Source organism: Stegodyphus dumicola, chromosome X2 (genome assembly GCF_044657685.1).
Source record: "Stegodyphus dumicola isolate Sdum_Otavi_A_Nest chromosome X2, ASM4465768v1".
Lineage (NCBI taxonomy): Eukaryota > Metazoa > Arthropoda > Arachnida > Araneae > Eresidae > Stegodyphus > Stegodyphus dumicola.
In genome coordinates, this window is record NC_140781.1 from 198,771,290 (window position 1) to 198,786,666 (window position 15,377).

The following is a 15,377-nucleotide window of genomic DNA, read 5'->3' on the forward strand; positions in this document are numbered from 1 at the left end:
GAAAGCGATAAAACATCGAATGTGATTCAGGTACTTTGCTAAAATTATTTGAAAGTAGGAACGATGTGACTTTCTTTCCGCTAATACACAATGTAAAAAGGTAGGAACCAGGTACCTTTTTTTTCCCGCCTCGGCATAATGGAAGGAAAAGGGAAAACTGGTTGCCATATATTAAGAAGTTCGCCAAGTGAATTATTCTTGGTGCAAACTGAAAAAATTGCGCCAAGATAAATTTTTGAATTTCTCAGTAAATTTCACACCAAAATTTACGAAATTTAATACATAGGCATAATTTGAGTCGTAGAATCGAAATATGGAAAAACATTGGTATGTTATTTCAGAAAAAGTCTGATTTTGTGTGAAAATACCTAGTTAGAACAATGCTATATGTAAATCTAATATATATTCTAAGTCGCGCTTTCGAGACATAAAAAACGCAATTTGAATTTTGTTAATCGGCCGAATAGAACGGGAGATATAGAACTGTCCCCCCCTTTTTTTTGCGCAGTCTACTTTTATTATAAGCAATTCTCGTATTATTTTTCTGTTATTTGTAGTGAAATTAAATAACGACATTGCAGCAAGAAGCAGTGGCTTTTGGTGTGATTGTGCTTGTTTTGTCGTTTTTAATCCCAGTTAGTTAATTTTGTATGTTCACTTGCCTGTATGATTGCTGCATTTTTTATAGCGTCATACGTGGATTGCTAACTTTTTATTGACTGGAGATGGAGGAAAGGTAGACGAGACCATCGAATCCTCCCCAAAAGTTATACATGTAACCTTTATCAAAAAGTTCTGAATTAAACTCTGCAATAGACCAGTAAATGGCATAACAGGATTGCACTTGTAGCCATGATGATTTTCAGTTTTAATAAGATAGTGGCAAGAGATTTCGCAATCTCTTAGTGCAATGCCATGTCAAGAATTATAGTTGCATTTTGGGGTAGTACAGGAAGTAGTTCATTACAGGACAATTCACAATATTGTTGATGTAGTGTATTAGTCAGTGCAGACATGCCTAATATCATCATTTGTTTCCCAACTGCGGAGTCCTGGGGAGAAAAAAAAAGTCCCGTGCAGGCTGCTAGAATATTTTGTGGCGTATTTTCTCTTTTTCTAATAATTTTATTACTCGAAAATCACGAAGAGAAAAATGTGCAAATAATTTAATTTCCGAAGGATGCTGTTACAGTAAGAACGTAACAAATGAAAAGTAATCATGAATAAACTGCAGGTAACTTTCACAGTGTTATTTATTTAACATAAATCTGCTTTCCACTAAGAATACATAATAATATTAACATTACAATATCTAATAAAATATCTTCCTTTCTACTTGCCTGTAACTTCAACCTCTGTTCTTATTGTTGTCTGTGCTACTCTTTAGACCATACGTAATTGGAGAAGGTGAGTGTGCAGTTGACTGTATGAAATGTCAGCTCTAGCGTGAAGCTGATATAAAGTTCAAAAGTTACTAGGGAAAGGTTCGGTGCGATCTTTGCAGGCATTTACGTGATTTTGCCTTTATAAGTAAGACAGGTATGATCACTACATGGGCGAATTCGTTTTAAACTACATGAGAGCTTGTTCTGTTAGTGTATTGAGAGAGTGTAAAATTATGTGAATATTTAAAACAATTTCATCACTCTAAAGCTAGGAGTAATGCAGTAATTCATCATTGGCATACCCTTCGTCTGTCTGCGCAGGCCTATGACAAAGCAACATGCATTGCAATGAAAGCTCACATCATCTTTACAACTGAAGGTTAGAATCAGCCGCAGTGCAACAAAGACCATGCTCGTTTTGTTTCGACATCTGCATAATGTTCGTCACATATTGGCTGGCCAAAGCCAGATGAAGTAAACAGGCTGCTGACAATTGTTTCTGCATTTCATGATGGTTGTGACATGGTTTTGTATATTTTATTGCATTGCATTTGCAGTTATTTTATTTCATTTTATACTATGTCTGCTATTTAATCTACAAGATGATATGCTTTAAAAATTTGCTTTCACGCGGGTTACAGGAATCTTTACCTTAATGTTCTTTTAACAAAGTAAAAATATGCATCAGAGGATTGTATATTTCATTAATGCCATATATTTTGTTAATTTCATACGATTGGATCAAATTATGTCATTATTTCATAACAATAGTGTATAAACTTGTTAAAGTTTCCAACTGGAATGTCCTCTGGAGCAGGATTTTGAATTTTCTTTTCTGTTTCGAGAGCAAACTTACCAGCAAATTCCAGTCTGTGTAATTAATTATGTAATATTAACCCATTAACTGACGTGGTGTTTATTTGGGTATCATATTCTTTAACGTGCCTAACACCATCTATTTATCTCGGAGAAAAAATGACATTCAACTCTTCCGCTGGATGTTTGTAGAAAAGAGCCTAAAGCGATCACCCGTGTGATCTATGTCGAGCCCATGTTCATTTTCCCATTCCACTCACCTCTTATCGCAAAAGGGAAACGTGAGTTTTGAAAACAATCTGTTTTCAAGACGTAGTGGATCGAGGCTAATTTTCGTCATGGTGTTCTTTTATACAGGGTGGGGCAAATAAAAGTGGCCTTAAGAACAGAGTTACTCTGTTTTCCGAGACACTTTTATTTGGCCCACCCTATATAATTGGCGAGTGTTGATTATGACAATACTTGTATTTTTTTTTTTTTTTTTTGTCAGGGTAATTTATATGGATACAATGGGAACAAATTCGTGAATCCCTATTTGGAGATTACAGCTGATACTGAGTAGAATTTCAACAAACATTTTATGATTGCATTGTGCAGGAAAAATAAAAATTAAGAAAAGCTTCTTCCTTCGAAAGAACTTAAAGATCTCATAGAATTCGTAGAACTTTTGGAATTCTGCATTTGAAGAGAATTGAAAAATTAGCAACGCCTTCGCCGGGAATCGAACCGCGGACCTCAGAAATGCGCGCCCAGTGTGCAGACTACCACACCACGAAGGCACGCCAAGAAATCGGGAGAAATACCTTATAAAGTTACTGATGCTAAAGAACCAGCGGGACCAGAGGCAGAGTGGCATGGTATTAATGTGACATCTCTAGGGGTGACTAATTTTTTGATCTATACAAGTGTTATTTTAAGACTCTGTGCTTAGCTACAAATTATTATTGCAATAGAGATAAAAATTATCTTCGAACTAACAGGCACTGGAAACTGTGAACAATAAACGTTTGCGAAAAATGCAACACCATGAATTAATTGTCAGGAACGAATGAAATTTATTCCACATGCTACTAATAGTGGTACAAATAAACATTAAAATTTACAAGGCAAAAAACAAAACGAAAGTGAGGAATCAGTAATTTGTGTGTCTGCTGCACTGAGCGATGAGAGTCTGTACACGTCGGGGCATTGAATCATATAGGTTCTGTAGCACTGAATCATAAAGGTTCAAATCATAATCCTGGGAAATGACATTTCTTATGTCTTCGACTTGATGCCAAAGTACAGTTTCAGTGAGCCCCCATCAGTTGTGTGAGCGAGTCGCTTACCGATGAAATCCTAGACATGTTCAGTGGGCGACATATCTGGGAAATAAGCAGGCCGTCGAAGAAGCGAAACCTGTTGTACCCTAAAGAAAGCTTGTGCAGTCTGAGAAATATGTGCACGGGCATTTTCCTGCTAAAATATAGTGCCCGGAATGCGTCGAAGAATGCATACTCTTTCAACGTTGTACTCCAGATTGTAGCGAGATTCATTGGAGAAAACAACTTGTTGCCACAGGGCACGGCCACGCACTGTGTTGCCGTGCCCACTGAAGTCGGAGGCGTCTGTTATTCAGCGACAGGGCAGTCATGCATAGAGGAACGCTTGCATGCAGTTCATGTTGCAGCAGACAGCAACGAACCGTGGAGATACTAGATAATACAACACCTGTAGCCGTGCTCCAACATTGTGCTAACAGAGGAGAGGATGCTGTACGATCCATCACAGCCATGTGGATGAGGTGATTGTCCTCCGTGCCATTGGGCTATCGTGGGCACCACTTCTAGGATTTTGCTTTGTTTGGTTCTCTCTGTCCATTTCTTCCAAATATGCATCACTGTTGTGGCATAAAGTTGCGTGCGGGCTGCGATTGTTTGATACGAAAATCTGTCCTCTCGCATACAGACGATGCGGCCTCGTTAGTTGTTGGTATGGCATCCTCCGCTGACGACCACAAGTTAAACGTTCACCTCAGACAGAGCATGATAAACAGATTTCAGCACAACTTTACAGCCCTTTACAACTTCTCATTTCATGCATGTACAATGCCTTTGTAATTCTAATCATTTGTATGTCTTACCTTGTAGAGACATTAGGTTAATTGGAAGCAGGAGAGATGAAAAATGAGCAACGCCTTCGCCGAGAATCGAACCGCGGACCTCTGGAATTCGTGCCCAGCGTGCAGACCACCACACCACGAAGGCATGCCAAGAAGGAGAGAGAAATACCTTATAACCTCACTTTACATTTCATGTAAGTTGGGTTCAATTTGCATAATTCCTTCATGGTGCTGCAATTATCACAAACATTAGTGTAAATTAGGTAGTCCTAACTCAGAAAGCATCTTGAACGAAATGTTTGCAGTTGTCCAGATCAAAAGTTTATTTTATAGAAAAATATAAACAGCTTGTGCCTACATGCATTGTTTTTATAGGATTCTGATCATACCTGAATAGTAATTTTTCACTAAGCTGTATTTTACAATAATTCTCTTACTCATCCATTATTTTAATTAAAATAATTTTATATTACGCTTTTGTTGGTATCATTTAGTGTAAGAGAAGTGTATGCATTAATTTTATAAAATACATGTGAATGTATGCAAATAAATTGTTTATAAATGTCACATAATAATGTTTATAAATGCATTAAGTTTAAACATTCTTAAACCTTTTTCATGTGAAACAGAAGCCTTATTCATAACAATATAATCAAACACACTAAGGTCTTATTTTATTAATTGACATGTATAAAAATGGGTTTTGTCATTAATATTAAATATATGAATATATAAATTTTTCTTTTCATATAAATACAGAAGGATTTCGTATCTGTAGATAATATATTACAAGAGGCTATTGCGTGCCAGAGGACAAGCTGATGAGAAGCTGAACACTAAAAGCTTGAATCCCGGTGAATGGGCTGCTTACGTAGGTATTGTCATGATTTTCTCATGCGTAACATGAAGGAAAGCCAGTTTGCCTTGAAGCATTCTCCATGAAAGCATCCCTTCCTAGAAAATAATCTTCAAGTGTTTCATCACAAAAATCAGTCGAAAACTGCTTCTCATGATTTGAAAAATACATATAAATAAAGTAAAATTTAATTGATAAATTGTGCATGTTGAGGCTGTATACTATATCATATAGATTTTTAATATATTTTCTGTATCTCTCTGATGTTGAGAATTTTGATGTTTTAATTTAACCCTGAACAGAATGGTAAGTAGTATAATCAAACTAAACAGTATTATATTTGATGTCAGAACAATACTTTTTTTTAAAATTTCATACTTGGATATTTGTGCTTACGATTGTAATTTTAGTACAAATTATTTTGGAATAATGTGGCCTGTTCTTACTAAAAATGTATTTTGTAATTTATGATTCTTTTTTCTTCTGTTATTTGGATGATAATAGTTTGGCCATAACAATTATGGATGCCAAATCAACATGTATGGGAATAACTGTATTAAATTTTGAGAAAACCTTAAGTGTTATTTATTATGAAGGTAGAGATGACTGTTTTTTTATAAAGTCATTCATTCTTAGCTACTTAAGAATTATTATTTAACATAAAAATAAGAAGCAGAATAAAACATTATAATATAAATAATAAAATATAGTACTTGTTATCCCTTTCTGAATATCCAAGCTCACTATATACACAGTCAAGAAATACTCTTTTTGTGTGTGTGTCTCTGTGTGATGACAGATTACTGTTAACTATCTTAAGCTGTTGATAAATAGTGCTCATTTTTCATAATGCTACAAATAAACATCACATAATAAATTTTAATAAAATATTATGCACAGACATATTTTTGAAACTGACATTGATCCTCTATCGGTCCCCTGGTGATAAATATGGCCAGCTTTTGGGCAGATTCGTGCTGTCATCTACAATGTCTCCAAGCCCTTTGTCAGTGACAGATGTTTCTCAATGACTTTACAATTAAATTCATGAACCTTAGCTGGATGAGTTTCATATCAGGAGAATTAATAAAAACAAAATACATTCGTTACCTCGCACTAGTTTTTCTCCAACTAGCTGGACGATTATCTGATTGGTGTGCGTGGATGGTAATGTTAAAGGATGTGATTCGACTTCCTCTAAGTCACAACAGTTTTTAATAATGAAAAGCTCTTGTTCTGTTTTCTTTAAATCTAAATTCTGGTGTTTTTTTCACTCTTTTTTAAAGCAAACTGAATTAGTTGGGTGATCACTATGAGTTTCTTGACATATTTGAAAGTAAAATATTACATGTATAATTATCTACTTCATTCTGAATAAATTGTTATTACTATAGTCTGCAATCATCGAGTTCATTTGAAGATTATTTTTTATTTTTTTGTTTTGTTTGTGGAATGGAAGGCTGTATTTTTTACAGCTTTTCTGTTTATTTAGACAGTTTTCTATATAATGGCAAATATAATATATAATTTACATTTATATGCATAATATAATTTGCATTTATGGCAGCGTAGATGACATCTGACGATCTGTTACATTTGATGCAGAATTAAAAAGCATTACAATTTCTACCAGCATTAAAAGTGGTACACAGAAATAAGATAGTATCATTAGCTCAATAACATATATTATATAAACAACACCCCTTCCATGGATATACATACACATGTACATGTGCTTACATATCCACAAATATACTACACACATATACAGAAAAGCAGTTAAAATTTGTATAGAGCATATATAAAATATATAAAATGAATGACAGCCATATATATATATAGCACAAAGAGAAACAAATAAGCCAGTGGAAACAGTGTACTTTCCATGCATACCCACTTATTTATTATTTATTTGTTTTGTAGACTGATTAGGTTATGTTGAAGCAGGAAACAGGATAAATGAGCAATGCCCTCCCTGGGACTCGAATATGGACCTCTCGGATACGCACCAAGTGTGCTACCGTTACACGTAGAAAGCATGCTGGAAGGAGAGAGAAAATATCTTATATTAATATATTTTTATATTTATTTATTTATTTAATTATACAAAAGCATACGTGCACATAAACACGTTATATTCACATATCTCTAAATGCTGTTGAAATTCGTACAAAACAACAATAAAATGAAAGTACATATAAACATACAAGAGCGCCCAGAAGAATTTAAGCCAGCAGAAAAATAGTACATTTAACATAGAAGTTTTTCAGGAAGAAACTGTTTTTGGCAGCACTAGTACTAAAAGCATACATGTGTATATGAAATAGGGAAGCTAAACCGCTCAGAGCGTAGAGCAATTGCAATTTTTTTTTTAAAAAAATGCCATAGTGCCATACTAAAGCCCGAGTGGAATATATCTAAGGTCACTAAAGCTTTAAATAGTCAATGTCTAGACCACTAGAGCCTCAGTATGCTTGTTGACTTATAACTGATGTTCCTCAAGTGTAAAGTCGAGACATCCCTAATTGTGTGGAACAGACAAGCATTTCACTATAGTGTCCCGATTCTGGATATGTTTTGAAAAGTTTCTCACATTCTGAAAATATTCCCGTATTTCATAAATGTAGTTGACGTGAAAAGTTTGTTAATGTCTGTCCGTATAGTTGTGAGGATGCTTTTTGGGGTCAAAAACATGTTCATGCATCAAATAATCTTGTTTTCTAGATATGCGTTCTAGAGAGCTCGCGAGGTACTCAGAAAGACTGGCTTGTGGGGCAATATCTGAATTTTTGTTTTAGCTGCATATGCATTTATTTTATCTCAGGAAAGGGGGACAGTAAAATTAAATTATCTGAAGGATTTTTAAAGGATCACCTTTTGAAAATATTGCAGAATGTAAACGTGTGAGAAAGCTTAACTTACGAAAGAATAAAATTTGGCAAAAGTTCCTGATAAACTATTCAATGAAGTATTGCATTAGAATGATATGAAATATTTGAATAAATAATATTTTCTGGGTATAAAACTAAGAGAAATGGAGCAAGATTTTTGCTATCCTCAGAACAAGACAAGAGTGTGGCTTTCAAATCTATAAAGTGAACATTAATTAAAAACGTGCGTTCCTAGAGGAAAGAGTAATTTAAATAAAGTCTGAAATTTTATAAAGCGGAGTTTCTGAATTATATTTTGCTTGTTAAATGTCTGCAATAATATTTGCATTTGATTTCGAAAGAGTTTCTGTCTCATCGATGGATTTGGCGACGTATGATTCATAGATATCCTTGGCGGGAAAACCCCCATTACCGGCGGCAACCCTGTAACATTCGAGTGGCCAGAGAAGATGGCGAAATCGGGAATTGTGATGTTTATTGAAGGGGGAAAAGAATCAATTTTTTTTAGACTTGAGTGAGGGTGCATGACTTTTAAACTTCTAAGTCACAATATTAGACGACTTAGAAATTTGGAAGTAAATGCGCTCTTTTATTTACTTTTTATCATTGAGATGAAGGATCAATAAACATCAGCTACATTTCCGCTATACGTTCGAACTTGATACTTGCGTTGCAAGCTGATGTTCTTCCAGTTTCCAATATTGATATTTTTATTTGTTTACTTTCTCATTTCTTATATACATATATATACTATGCGTCATTTTATTTTCCGTACCAGTAATTTGTGAAGCAGTATTTAACGCTGGTAAATACTTTTAAAATTATTTTTCTCAACAACTTTCGAAGTATATTCTTCTTACTGCGGAGTGAAAGAATATGCTATCGGGGCCCTTGTCTGTTACTAAGTGACTGTATGTGCTTGTCGGTGGAATGTGCGGCGCAACAAACAAAATGGGAATTGGAAAAGTTTGCTTTGCTTGTACTATTGGGTTGGCAACTAAGTAATTGCGGATTTCACTCATAGATGGCTTCAGTTGAATTTTTAGGGTTGCAGACGTAGTGCAAATGTAAACCACATTTTGTTATTAGATAGTTGGCAATTCAGCTGTCAATCAGTAAAAAAAGTTTTTTGATCAGTTGCGTAGTTTTCGTTCGGCGTTCGTTGAAAAATGGAAAATCAAAAGGAACATTTTCGTGATATTTTGCTTTTTTATTTTCGCAAAGGGAAAAACGCATCGCAAGCTCATATAAAGTTATGTGCTGTTTATGGTGACGAAGCCTTAAAAGAACAGCAGTGTCAAAATTGGTTTGCCAAATTTCGTTCTGGTGATTTTTCACTCAAAGATGAAAAACGCTCTCGTCGTCCAGTTGAAGTTGATGACGACCTAATCAAAGCAATAATCGATTCGGATCGTCACAGTACAACACGTGAGATTGCAGAGAAGCTTCATGTATCACATACATGCATTGAAAATCACTTAAAACAACTTGGCTATGTTCAAAAACTCGATACATGGGTTCCTCACGAACTGAAAGAAACGCATTTAACGCAACGCATTAACAGCTGCGATTTGCTAAAGAAACGTAATGAAAATGATCCATTTTTAAAACGACTGATAACTGGCGATGAAAAATGGGTTGTTTACAACAATATCAAGCGGAAAAGATCGTGGAGCAGGCCAGGTGAACCAACTCAAACAACATCAAAAGCTGATATTCATCAAAAGAAGGTTTTGTTATCAGTTTGGTGGGATTACAAAGGAATTGTCTACTTTGAACTCTTACCACCCAACCGAACGATGAATTCTGATGTCTACATTGAACAACTAACGAAATTAAACAATGCAGTTGAAGAAAAGCGGCCCGAATTGACAAATCGAAAAGTTGTTGTATTCCATCATGACAATGCAAGGCCACACACATCTTTGGTCACTCGGCAAAAATTATTGGAGCTTGGTTGGGATGTTTTGCCACATCCACCATATAGTCCTGACCTCGCACCATCTGATTACTTTTTGTTTCGATCTTTACAAAACTCCTTGAATGGTAAAAATTTCAATAATGATGATGATGTCAAATCGTACCTGTTTCAGTATTTTGCTAATAAAAACCAGAAGTTTTATGAACGTGGGATTATGACGCTGCCTGAAAGATGGCAAAAGGTCATTGATCAAAATGGGCAATACATTACAGAATAAGGTTATTTAGTTACATGAAAAAATTGTCTGATTTTCTAAAAAAAAAATCCGCAATTACTTAGTTGCCAACCCAATAGATTATCAAAAGCCTCGTCAGATTACATTTCTAAGCCTTAGAATCGATTATTATCGATTCAAGATTAAGTATTTATCGATTATTATAGGTGTAAACTATGTAATAGAGGTAAAATTAAAACTAAAATTTTTCTCTTTATTGTTAGTTTATCATTAACTATTTCTTTATTGTTAGCTTATCATTAACTATTTATAGTTTGTAAGAAGATTGTAAATGCAAACATCTTTTTTAGGAATACTATTGCGGAATGAAACATCAATAAGCTAATAAATTCGCAGTCTTTTAATAATAGGTCTGAAGATAGCCTTCAGTATTAGTTTAATGTTTATAAATATAAATATATAATTACTTCCAAGTTTGCTGTAAAAAATAATAAATACACTTGCATTTTTGACCTATACGATATCATCCGTTCAATTTTAAACTGGGTGGACATTCATCTGACTTAATAAGTAAGTAAATTACATATCATTAACCAATATTTGTATGTATTTAATATCTGTTTTATCCTAACAGAGACATACTGCTAATTTCAATTTCTTTTGCAGTAGAACTACGTTTTATTATTAGTATGAAGAGGGTTTATAAGCTGTCTTCAGACATTTTCAACCAGATTAATATTCTGGCTACTTGATTGCTTGTCCTTGATATAATTTTTTCTTTCTCTTCAAACCTCTGTTTTATTGAGTCAAATGAGGCAGTCTAGCTGAAAAATTTGACCATTGCTGCCTAGTGGCGCCCTGATTGAAATTAAATATTCATATCCATATAATTATATGTGATGCTACTTTCATTGGTTGTAACAATGGCGTACTTGTTCATATTATCCCTCAACTTCTCTTTCTAATCTGCTGAAAGTTTTCGTAAGCTTTATGTATCTCTATTAACAAGCGGTTAACTTCGACAAATTTATTTAGTTTTAAAATATTCGAAAAAGTGTAAGGGTTATTTTAGCTAACATATTATTTTTCTGTTGATTCTTTTCTACACCCTCTATCTGATTTATCGGCCATCACCAGAATGCAAATTAGCTTGAGTTTGAACAGGGAGCAAAACTGTAGTTGGTAGGAGAGAGCTATAGCAATCGCTAGAAAGCTGTTTATTTCTGAAATGCCCACCTGTGTGCTGATAAGAGTTTTGCTGGAATGATTTTTATGTTTGTTAGCGAGCCACATTTATATTTGTTAACTATCCAGGTTCTAACTATAGCCGTTTAGATGCTGAGGTAGACGAAACCTGGTTAGTTAGACGCTGAAAGTAACTGAGCTTAAACATATGAATTTCTGAGACTCCCAAGTAGCGGTGGCTAATTTTTAGCTTAGAACATAGATTTTAGTGAACCTTTTAGCTAAATTTTACTTCTTGTCTGTATCCTTGAAGTTAAAACTGAACTTGAAATCCAAAAATGAAAATTCGTCTAGCCAGGGAAAGTTGAACAAGTGTAATTTAGTTTATATTGGGTTGTTGCAAAAGAAATGGTAGATTTTAAGGACAATTAAAAAAAGAAGAGAATGAAAAGAAGAATATCTGTTTATTCAAAGTCCAGTAATATCAATCATTGTTGCAATCACACGTCAAGGGTATTTGTCATACCTTTGTAAAAATCAGTGTCTCTGAAGAGATAAAGTTTTTCTAAGCCGGATAAATTGAAGCGTCGCTAGCAAACCATTTCTCGGACAAAAAATGACTCAAATGCCGAAAACATGGTAAAAGGGGAAACGTCAGAGGAGTATGGAGGATGAGGTACAACGTCGCATTCCAAATTGTTGATTTTGTGCGCGGTTGACACTTCCACATGCAGTCGGAATCTATTATGAAGCAATAGGGCTTCCTATCTGTTCACAAGTACTGGTTGTTTATGTCCCAATTTGTTATGCATTTGCTGCATATCTGTGCAATATGCAGCTGCATTTATCGTTTTATCTCGTGGAGAGAATAAGTAGTGTATAACATCAGCAGAAGACTGCCATACTTTGAAAGCAAAGGTGTCTTTGGAGTGCTTCCTAAACCGCTTGTCACTTGCAACATTTGGGATGAGCGGGTACGATTATCGCAGAATACTTGCTTTTCACCCACAGTCATAATCAGTTGCAAGAACCTTCTTTGTTAAGGTAGAAAAACACACTTCCAAATGCCGTGCTTTATTTCCTCAATGAGTTCGTAAGATTCGTTCTTTCTTTTCTTATTATTCTCAAATGGAGTGAAACAGATGAAAAACGTACATTTAGTATCTGGGCAATGTTCGTTAAGTTTATCATGAATATGATTCGATTAAATCCTCTAATTCATTCGAATAAATGCAGAAAAGACTACGGTCACTGGATTTGTTTTTTAACCTCATAGTTTAGAAATGAAGTGAAGTTTAGAAGTTTGAAAGTTAGAAGTTTGAAAAGTTTCTCTGAGTGAAGTTTAGAAAACTGACGGCAAATGATCTGTTATTAGTCGTTCTTCCACTGAATATTTTATTGACAATTTTTACTGCACCTACTGTAGAAATTCTCATTTTGTACTCGTAAAGGGAATACCAGCCTTAATTGACCAGGTTTCACGATTGGTTTGATGTCGATAGTGTTCAATGGTTAACGCTGTTTAAATGAAATATATACTGCATGTGAAACACATCACCCTCTTGTATGTTATCACTTCACAAACATAAATTTTTGCACGAACATCAGCAGCTGCTTTCTTCCTCAGCTAGAAGAAACCTGACAACATTCAACGATAATTTTACTTGCAACCAGCCGAATAACTAGGTGTAACCTTGTAACAGTTGCACAAGATACCTCGTTGTCTGAAGAAAGAAAAAATTTAGGGTCTTCGGCGCATTTTATACTGTTGCTGAATAGATAATAGGTGTTGGTGTATTTAATTATGGCAAAGCACACTAGGGCTATCTGCCTAAGGGGAGGGATGCCTTCGTGAAGGACTTTCTAAGGGAAATTGGCTCGTATACACGTTACACATGGGGAAAACCACGAAAAAGGCCCATGCAGCCAGCCCGTTCGCGGGATTCGTTTGAACGCGGGAACATTTTGAATTCGTTCGCGGGAACATTATGAACCTCGGACCGAACTACCAGTGTTCAGCGACTTTACCGCTCGGCCGCTGGTGGGTGCTGAATAGATAATAGAGTCAAGTCACAAGACTGTTATTTTTTCTTAATTGCGGGCTTCCTTAGAGTTCTTTCATTTTTTACTGTCATCACAGAACTCTTTTGCTATATTTTGTGAAACACCAGCAGTTCTATTAATGAACTTAACAATCTTATTACAAGATTTATTTTTGAAACAATAATTAAAATTAATTATATTTTTATGAAACAATTATTTTTCTTGTCACTTTCCCTCTAAGTTCTATACCTCTCTTCATCTTAACGCAGCACATTTAAGAGAGAAATGACTATCAGTTCCTTACATCTGTACAATGAACCAATGATGCATGCAAAAATTTGCGTATAGCATTTTTATGTTCATTTTTAAATGTGTTTATTATCTTTTATTTTTGCAGGGATATGAAATTTGTATACGTAAAAAAGAAAATTAATTGAAGGAAATTTATTCACTCCTTTTAATCATATTTATTAGAAAATAAATTACAATTTGATAATTACATCCTTCTCATATCAACTGCTAAGAAATTTTAATTTTTTTTGTATAAAGCTTTAAAATTCAAAAATTTCTAAAAATGGGTTCTCAACTGCGGAAAGAATTCCCGCTAGGGTGGAATTTTATAGTTTCAGGGGGGGGAGGGGCATGCGGTTAGCCTTTTATCTACCTGTTAAATGCTTAGTTTTATTTTATGAATGTAAAAAAAAAAAAAAAAAAAAAAAAAAATCTTTTATTCAAGTTTTAGTTTTTATCAACATTTTTTATACCTTTTCTTGTTTAAATTTATGAAATACATAAAAATAATCTAGATTTAAATAAATGTATATGTATTTTTCGAGTTTTGGAATGGAGAGAAGAATGATCATCTAGCAGTCGATGAAAGGTGTGCATGGAGCAAAAACGGTTGAGAACTACTGGTCTAAAATGAAGAAAAATATCTGAAGTTTAATAATTTTGAGATTATTGCAACATTCAAGCGCTTAGTTTTGAGAGCATTTGTATGCTTATATTTGGAGAGTGTTTGGAAGACATTAAAAAAGCGGGTTATTTAATTGAAATTAAAAGTTTAACATTTCATATTTCGCTTTATTTCAAGTACATTAACATTTTTTATTCTACCATTTTAATGAAATAAGCCAGTATTTGACGGATAGCACAGAGAAAGAACTTTATGTGAACTTTGACCTTTTGATTAGCGGAGAGAGGAAACATTTTCATTTTCAAATTGTCAAGAAAAGTCATCTGATTTTGCCTAGTATCAAACGGTAAAAAAATTACCGGGATCGATTGTATTATGAAGATTATCCATTCCTTTAATAAATTTAGTAAAGTACTTTTTTGCACGACTAACTATTTTATTGATGTATGTGAAAATAAAAACTAAGAAAAGTAGTGAGTGAACAGATCAGATAGGTTGTTCATTGGATTTATACACCAGTTTGCTATTTTTTGGTTGAAAGTTTTGTCGTTTTTAGCAGCTTCACTGAATACTTTAACTTCTCAGCTTAGATTATGCTAATTAAATTATATTTTAAAGACTAATTTGGCTTATTACTTTATTTTATTTCTTTAAGGGCTATTAGGTTTTTATTATTGTGTTACTAACTGTGTATTAGTTAAAGCATATCTTGCTATTTTATAAATTTTTTTGCGCATTTTTGTCATTTATAGCTATAAAATTTGAATATATAAATTTGAAAATATTATAAAATTTATAGCTATAAAATTTGAAAATTTGAAAAAACTATATCAGAACTCAGCTTTATATAGAAAAACATTTTGATCTTAATCGGCGAAAAAGAAAATCTAACATTTAGGGTCATATAGTTTTATATAGTATAGCTTCCTTTACATGTTGATGAAATATATTGATGCATATTAACAGTATTCATTAATACATCAAGGAACTGATATATGAAAGTGCGTAACTTATGCTCATAAAAATCT

General features: G+C 33.9%; 1 long non-coding RNA gene across 8 annotated transcripts in view; it reads right to left on the reverse strand.

Moving 5' to 3' along the window:
• Positions 1–4,954: 4,954 nt before the first annotated feature.
• Positions 4,955–15,377, reverse strand: part of LOC146993008 (uncharacterized) — a 581,887-nt gene continuing 571,464 nt past the window's right edge. For 7 of the 8 annotated variants that reach the window (XR_015038847.1, XR_015038846.1, XR_015038840.1 and 4 more), the window contains 2 exons: positions 7,052–7,199; positions 4,955–5,256 (listed from right to left, as the gene is read on the reverse strand). This is a non-coding gene — a long non-coding RNA (uncharacterized LOC146993008). The remainder of the gene's footprint in view (positions 5,257–7,051; positions 7,200–15,377) is intronic. The other variant, XR_015038843.1, reaches the window with a different exon arrangement.